Source organism: Telopea speciosissima, chromosome 5, assembly GCF_018873765.1.
Source record: "Telopea speciosissima isolate NSW1024214 ecotype Mountain lineage chromosome 5, Tspe_v1, whole genome shotgun sequence".
Classification (NCBI taxonomy): Eukaryota; Viridiplantae; Streptophyta; class Magnoliopsida; order Proteales; family Proteaceae; genus Telopea; species Telopea speciosissima.
The window spans coordinates 29432239-29440821 of NC_057920.1; the positions used below are offsets into that span (position 1 = coordinate 29432239).

At 44.1% G+C, this 8583-nt stretch overlaps 1 non-coding gene across 1 annotated transcript; it reads right to left on the reverse strand.

Annotated features, from left to right (window-relative positions):
- Positions 1 to 7453: 7453 nt before the first annotated feature.
- LOC122663509 lies at positions 7454 to 7560 on the reverse strand. The gene has a single exon (XR_006333174.1). It is a non-coding gene; the product is annotated as a small nucleolar RNA R71 (small nucleolar RNA).
- Between the last annotated feature and the right edge of the window lie 1023 nt (positions 7561 to 8583).

Here is an 8583-nt window from a genome sequence, read left to right on the forward strand (position 1 = left end):
GTCCACTCAAAGGTGAGCTTGGTCCCCTTGGTTTCTCTTTCTCGAGCTCGGTTTTTTAAGGCCTTGAAGAAGGGTAGGCAGTGGTCCCCCGAGGTTGAAATGAATCTTCCTAGTACTACTACTCTTCCAGTCAGTTCCTATAACTCCTTGACCCTGCCAGGTGGGCGCATCTCTACTATGGCCTTAATCTTTGTGGGGTTAGCTTCTATTCCCCTCTTGGACACCATGAAGCCGAGGAACTTGCCCAAGGTAACACCGAAAGTGCATTTGGCCGGGTTTAACTTCATCTTGCTCTTTCTCAGGACTTGGAATGCTTCATCTAGGTCAGCAACGTGGTGTTTAGTCCTTAAGCTCTTCACTAGCATGTCATCTACATACACCTCCATGTTGCGCTCTATTTGATTTTTGAAGATATGGTTCACCAACCGTTGGTACGCCGCCCTGGCGTTCTTCAGTCCGAACGGTATGCGATAATAGTAAGTATCCCTCCCCATAATGAAAGAAGTTTTCAGGATGTTGGGCTTGTGCATTCTGATCTGGTTATATCCTGAATAGGCGTCCATGAAACTTAGCATTTCATGTCCCGCAGTTGCATTTATCAATAAATCAATTCGAGGGAATGGATAATAGTCTTTAGGGCCTGCTTTATTCAAATTAGTGAAATCAATACACATACGCTTTGCCGTTGGGCTTGGACACCATTACAACGTTAGAGAGCCATTCTGGATATATAGCTTCCTCTATGAAACCTACTTCCAACAGCTTGGTTACTTCTTCGATCACTTTTTCCTGCCTCTCTGGTGCGAAAGTTCTCTTTTTCTGGAAAACTGGTTTCGCAGTTGGATACACGCTGAGCTTATGTTCGACTAAGTCTCGATCCACCCCTGGCATATCGGTTGTTGACCACTCAAATACATCCGCATTGGCCCTCAAGAAGTTAATGAGAGCCTTCCTTTGGTTACCCTTTAAGCCTGCTCTAATTTTTATGGTCTACTTGGCGTCTCCTTCAATAATTTCTACCGGGACCAGATCCTCCGTGGGTTTTGTCCGCTCTTGCTCGATGGCATCTCGGTTATCATCCAGGTTAATCATGAGCATCTGGGTCTCCTTTCCCTTAGTTCTTAAGTACCCTTCGTAGCATCTCCGGGTGGTGATCTGGCTCCCACGACATTCCCCTATCCCCTGATCAGTTTGAAACTTCATCATCAGGTGTGGGGTGGAAACGATAGCCTGCAGAGCGTTGAGCCCGGGTCACCCTAGTATTCCATTGTGCGTGGAGTTAACCTTTACCACTAGTAAATTCATCTTTACCGTTGCAATCCTGGGCTCGGTGCCCACAGTCACCAACAACTCGATCGAGCCCTCCACCTGCACTGGGGCCCCATTGAATCTGTACAGGGGGGAATCAACCCTTTTCAACATCTCGGGCTTTAGGAGCATCTTTTGGAACATGTCATAGTACAGGATGTTTGCCGAGCTCCCGTTGTCCATGAGGATCCTTCCTACCGTGCAATTGGCGATAACCATCTTGATGACCAGGGCATCATCATAGGGAGATTGGATGTCTGATAGATCTTCATCTGAGAAAGTGATTTTCTGGTCAGTCTTCCTCCTCTTGTTCGGGACCTAAGTCTATAATACACTCCGAGCATAATGTTTTTGAGAATTGGAGGTTTCTCCCCCAAGGCTGGTCCTCCGTAGATTGTGGCTATCTCGCGCAAGGGGATGTTCTCAGCGTGCTGCTTTCTAGGCGGGTTATTTTCTCTCTCTGAATGGGCAGGAGATCGGTGTCTCAGTTCAGGCTCTCGAGTTCGATAATCTGGCCTCCTATCACCATCTTCTTTCTTGACAAATCAGCCCAATCATCCTCTTTGGATGAGTGCTTCAATCTCATCCTTCAGCTGTCGGCAGTCCTCGGTATGAAGTGACAGTATTTGCTCTTGTTGCGCTTGTGCGCAGGTTTTGCCATCTTTGCTGGCCAGCGCAGAGTCACCTGATCCTTTATCTCATTTAGGATGTACGCTTGGTTGTGGGTAAGAGCTGTGTATGCAAGTTCCTCATTCCTGGCCACCCACGCCTTCTTGTCTTCTCTTTTCTTCCTTTAGTCTTTTTTGTCCCTCACACGCGTAGCACCGCTTTCCCCGGTCTGCGCATCCTTCTTCTCTAGGACTTTCTTCTTAGATTTGCTCTCCTTTTCCTATTCGACAGCCAAGACTTCGGCCAGGTTAATGTACTGCTCACACTGTGAGTAAAGCTCATACATGTCTTCCGGCTCATCCATGATTAAGGATTTCTTCAATTCCACATCCCGAATGCCACTACGTAACGCTTGAAATTTCACCGTCTGATCCAGGTTTCGTACATCCAAGGCTTCCTTGTTGAATCTGGTGAGGAAACTTCGGATGGACTCATTCGGGCGCTACTTTATGGCCAAGAGATTTGTTGTAGTTTTCTTATGGACCTGGCTACTCATGAAGTGGGCCAGGAAGGCTCGCCCCAGTGCCACGAAGCTGGGGAGGGAGTGCAGCGGGAGGCGTGAGAACCATTGCCGGGCCGCCCCTTTCAGAGTGGGAAGGAAGGCCCTGCACATGATGGCGTCCGAGGCGCCCTGAAAGAACATCAGGGATTAGAAAGTTTCCAAGTAGTCCTCAAGGTCTGTGGTGCCCGCGTACTGCTCTTAGGCATTTTGAATCCCTTCAGAAGGGGCTCCAGTCGAATTTCATCTGTGAATGCCAAGTCAATAGTGAAGTGGAAATCGATCCTTGGGGCATGATTCTTTCCTCGTATGACCTCCTGGATCTTATCCTGGAGCTCCAAAACTTTATCGTTCAGTGCCTACTCGACTTTAGTTATTAGGGAGCCTTGATTCTTGGCGTTCCCCTGAACTTCCTTATCCTTTCGCTGGTCGTTATTTACGTTGTTGTGGTTCTCGCTATGCTCCGAAGAAGGAGTTCTCTGCCTTTCTCGTAGCGGAGGTGGGGGTTCCTGGATCCCCTACATGAGAGTACGCTGCATCTCCATCATCTCTTCCATCTTATCATGCCAGCGGGCCTGCATGGCGTCGAACTAGTCTACCGTCACATAGCGTGATAGATCCCTGGGAGACCTCGGATGAGACTCCTCCTGGTGTGATTGGTCAGCCTCTCGGATGGGATCATCTACCACCCGGCGGGAGCAATCGGGCTGAACTTGATCTCTCCTGATCGGTGGTGGGAGGAATGTTAGGAGCAGTGGCCGCCGTGGCTGCGGCCACTGCGGCTCTGGTGGTTTTGAACTGATTTTAGGTGTTGATCATGATGGGGTCTTCGCGGGTCTTCTTTCTTCGATTCCCACAGACGGTGCCAAAATGTTGCGCTAAGAATCTCCTAGAAGAGATTCTTCTAGCAGCACAACTCTCAGGCTAGGTTTGGACTAGCATAATCGGGAAAGACGAAGACGATCCTGCGAAGATAACTCGATCTCTTTATTACTTAATTCCGAATGAATCTACAGCAGAGCATAGAGCTCTTATTTATACAAATTTAGGGTTCGTCCCTTTCCTCTTTGGTCACGGCTCTTCCCTTACGGGCTTTACTAGGAAGCTAACTATGAAGCCCATTTTCCTTTCTGCGGATCTCGGGATTCTGTTATTCGAGGTGCTAGAAATATGTTTACCGGTATATCTCTAATTGGAAGTTATATTACCATTGGGTGTAGGCCCATCCTCGCTGGCATAACTGCTTTTGGCACGGTTCCTCTAGGCCGTGCTTTGGCGTCGGTTCGTTGGTGGCCCAGAGCCGGCCAGGTGTCCATCGTGGATTGGTAGTATGAAAAGTGGTGTACCACCCACCGATCAAGGAATTGGAGAGTACCGAGGAAGACAGATAACCTCCAGGATATGCTTTGAGGGTTACCTGAGAATAAGGGGGAAGGAACCTCAGACACTCCAGATCAACCTTAAGGACGGTCGAGATGGTCCCGAGCATGAAAGGTTGGAACCAGCGGAGGATTTGATCCCTATAGAAAAATCATCAAGGGAGATGGAAGCCGCACAATGCAGATTGGAGCAAGCCTGAATGACGAGCAGAAGAAAAGCCTGGTGAGATTTTTGAGGAATAATGCTGATGTGTTTACATGATTGGCGGCTGATATGCCCGGGGTAGATCGGAAATTAGCTGAGCATAGGCTAAGCGTTTATCCGACATCCAAGCCAGTTTTCCAAAAGAAAAGGACCTTTGCACCAGAGCGACAAGAGGAGGTAATTGAAGAAGTGATCAAGCTATTGGAGGCAGGGTTCATAGAAGAAGCCATTTACCTTGAATGGCTTTCCAATGTTGTAATGGTGCCCAAGCCTAATGGCAAATGGCGAATGTGTATTGATTTTCCCGACTTGAATAAAGCATGCCCTAAAGACTACTATCCTTTGCCTTGTATTGATTTACTAATAGATGCAACTGCCGGTCATGGAATGTTAAGTTTCATAGATGCCTACTCTGGGTATATTCAGATTAGAATGTATGAACCAGATATATTGAGGACCTCCTTCATCGCCGGTAGGGATACCTACTGCTACACAAGCATGCCCTTTGGGTTGAAAAATGCAAGTACCATCTACCAACGGTTAGTGAATCATATCTTTAAGGACCAAATAGGGTGCAACATGGAAATTTACGTGGATGATATGCTAGTAAAAAGCTTAAAGGCATCAGATCACGTGACTTGATGAACACATTTATGTGTGAAATCTTAGGGCATAAAGCATATATTTTACCACATTGGACAGAGTTACTTCGGTGTTTTCTTGTGCTTTTTAGGTTTTAGGTGAATTCTTATGAAAATGGAGCAGAAGATGCTAAGAATAGCCGGAAGCGCCCAGGAGTCGAGAAAATCAAGTTTGGATTGAGCATTGAAAGAATCACGCCAATCAATCAAATTTGAATGTGATTATAGTGCGCCCCTTAACATAATTTTGAGGTGTTAATAGTATGGATGCGTAGCCCGTCGAGTCAGCTTCGCAACGGTTCAAACGACGCTTGATTCCGAGTTGAAACGAAAAAGTTGCGACCATTTCCATGGATAGGGGTTTATTTATAATTATTGATAGTCGGCTGGGGACAAAATAAAGCAAAAGTTTGGATTCCAGCGGCCTTAGCGCAATTATCAGAAGTTATCTTTCTGTCAGCCGAAAGATTCCATTTGGAAGGCTCTGGAGTAGTCCAACTTCAACTTGAGATATCTTGGGCTCCCGAATTCCAAATTGGACGAAATTTGGGTCTATTTTGGGTGATTTTTTGTAAGGAATACAACAGTGAGGCCCATATAAGCATCCCATGCTCCACATTTTTTGAAGGACAGATTTGACATGTCATTAATTGTGAGTGGAATCCTAGTCATCACCCTTGCTCTCTCTCTCTCCTCCAACTTTTCAAGGGCCCTTTTAGAATTCTACTTGGGATAGATTTCTTTTGAAAGATATTCTCTCATCTATGGAAGGTTGAAAGGTCAAAGATGCCTTGATCTCATTGCTTGGAGAAGATATCTACAAAGAAAAGGAAGCACAAGTTAGAATTAGAATTTACTTTTTAATAAATAGAAGGTTTATGTATCTAGGATTCTTTTCTCTCCCTCTTTCTATTTTTTTTCTTTTTTCTTGGGATTCAAGGCAATGTAAAGGAGGAAGGAGAAAAGAATATTCTCTTTTCTTAGGAAATATTTTTCCTACACTTCCCTCTTCTCTCTTCTCCTCTCTTCCCCCTATAAATACCCCTACCCTCTCCTATGTAATGTTGCTCATTCACTTAGTGAAATTTCTTCTCTTCTTTTCCTTCTAAATTGTGATTTTTGGCTTTCTAGTTTTTATATTTGATTTCATAAGATTAGTTCTTTCAAGTTCTTAGTTTTGATTTCATAAGTCTCGTTTAATGGTTGTAATAGCTTTAGTTTAAAGCTTCCTAGTCTAAGTTCCTATGTTGATGACAAGACTTGGAGATTTAGAAGAGGAAGCCATGGTAAGTTTATTCAAGTATTCATGCAAGCAAGTTCAATCCGGTTCAAGCACATCAAGGTATCTCATTCTCTAAACCCTTAATCTCATTCTCCTTCTCCTCTATCCCTCTCTATCTTCTTCTTCTTCTTCTCCTTCCTTTTTATGTGGTTATTATGTGTGGTTGCATGTTTATTCCTTTCAATTTGCGTTAGTTTGATAGGTTAGATGCTCATATGTTAGGACGCCAATTTAATCCCTTAATTTTGTTAGATGCTTATGAGTTAGGATGCATTAATTTTCATTAGTTTAATTAGTTTAATTTAACACTTTAATTTGGTTCACTTTGCATTACTTTTAAGTTAGTTAAATAGAGTGGGGTATATCTCCTCGTGTTCGACCCGTAGCTACGATTGATCCGTACACTTGCGGTATTATTTTAACTCAAACAAGTTTTTGGCGCCGTTGCCGGGGAGATTATTGTCCACTTTATTTTTCTGATTTTTAAGTAATTTGAAGTTCTTTATTTTATTTTACCTTTTCTTCTAAAAAAAAAAAAAAAAAGTTTTTGAAACCCTCTTCTTGTTTCTCTTCTGTTTCAAATAGTGTGCGCCTAATCTAAAGTCCTTCATATGCCCCAACCCTCCATCTTTTGGTGTCCCTCATAAGATTAAGTCACCTATGACGCTACATCTTGACTTGGTTGGGTGGATTGGCATGTGACTTATCTTTGGAGGTGACCACTCTTGATAACAGGAAAGTGACATAGTGAGTGAGTTTGGAGACAAAAACGTATAGTAGTCATCCACCCTACATTAGAATCCACTTGGAGTCGCATATAGGTGGCTATAGAAGACTATATAGGTTCCCTTGTTGTCAACCTATATGGCATCCTTACAGCTTTGGAACCATTGTTTCGATTTTTGAGGGATAGATGCACTATCTACCTTGGACTCCCTCTTATTTTTGGTGATTCTTTCTAAGTCTTTTATTTTTCTTTAATTTTCTAAAGGAGACCTCATATCTATTTAGGTGGCTTCAGTGTGGACTCGTGATTCAAGTAATCATCTTATTAGAATACCACCTTCTCCACTACCTTTGACCCCACCTTTGACCATGGGTGACCAATAACCCAAGACTCTTAAGGATAGGTTCTACCCTACTAGGGCTGCACAGCCTTCTTGCATCAACTTACCACCTGTTACAGGAAACAATTATGAACTCAAGACCAACTTCATTAGCATGCTACCCCACTTCCATGGGATGGCCAATGAAGATGCATATCTCTTCCTTAGGGAATTTGAGGAGGTCTGTGTTCTAATTAAGGTCTAGAATTTGACTGATGATGCAGTTAGGCTTAGATTTATACCCTTTGCCCTGAAAGTCCAGGCCAAGAAGTGGCTCTATGGACTGCCAACAAATTCCATTAATACATGGGATGAGTTCACCATTGCCTTCTTGAGAAAAATTTTCCCTCTTTACAAGACCAATAAACTCAAGAGTGACATACTCTAGTTTAGGCAGAAATCGCAAGAGTCCTTTTCTAAATTCATGGAAAGATTCAAGGACCTCCTCTTAGAATGCCCTCACCATGGTTTTGACTTGTGGCAGCTATGCCAAATTATTTATGAGAGTATTGACTTTCAGACCAAGCAACTTGTAGAGTCCATGTGTCCTGCAGGCTTTACTTCTTTTTCTGAGGAAAATGATGCATGGACATTCTTAACCAACTTGGCTGATAAGACTAGGGAGTGAGAATCTTCCCAAGAGGCTGAATGGACCACTAAGGGGTATCTCATTATGGGTATGCCAGCCAAGGAGGCCAAACTTGACAGCCTCATAAAAAGGTTGGAGTCCATAGTTCTTAAAGAGTCTATACCGATTAACCAGGTCAACCAGGTCAATCATGTGTCAATATGCAGTTGGTGCCAAACCCCTACACATCTTTTGGAGGGATGCCTCAACACCTTTGTGGGCAATTCCAACACTTAGAATGTAAGTGCTCTCTACCAAAATAACCCATATAGCAATACTTATAATCCAGGATGGAGAAATCACCCCAATTTCTCCTGGAATCAAGGGAATTAAGTAGACCCATCCAACTTTAACCATCAAGGCCAGCTTGGTCTCCAAAGGCCCAACTTTGCACCACAAAGCCAAGGTATGTCTCCTCACCCCTTCCCCCCTCGTCCTCATCTAGGACCTTCAATTAATTCTGCTAGGCCTCCTCTCCTTGCACCTTATCAGCAACCCCTAGGGTTAACCAATACAGAAGAGGCAACAAGACTGAATGAGATGGACAACAAGATAGCCCTTCTCATGACAAACCAAAATAATATGGAGAGACAGCTCACTCAGATTGTCACAATCTTGCATGAGAGGGAAACAGGGAAGTTACCTAGCCAACCTGAGCCAAATCCTAGGCATCAGGTTCATATTCAACAAGGTACCCAAGCTCCTCCAGTTAATGTTGTACAAGGTCAACAACATCAAGGGCCCTCCAACCAGGTAAATGCAATATATGTTTTACGGAGTGGCCGTGAGTATCAACAGGCTAGTGCACCTCAGTCTTTACCATCTCATACTCCTGCTGATTCTCCCCCTTCTGAAGAGGCCGTTGT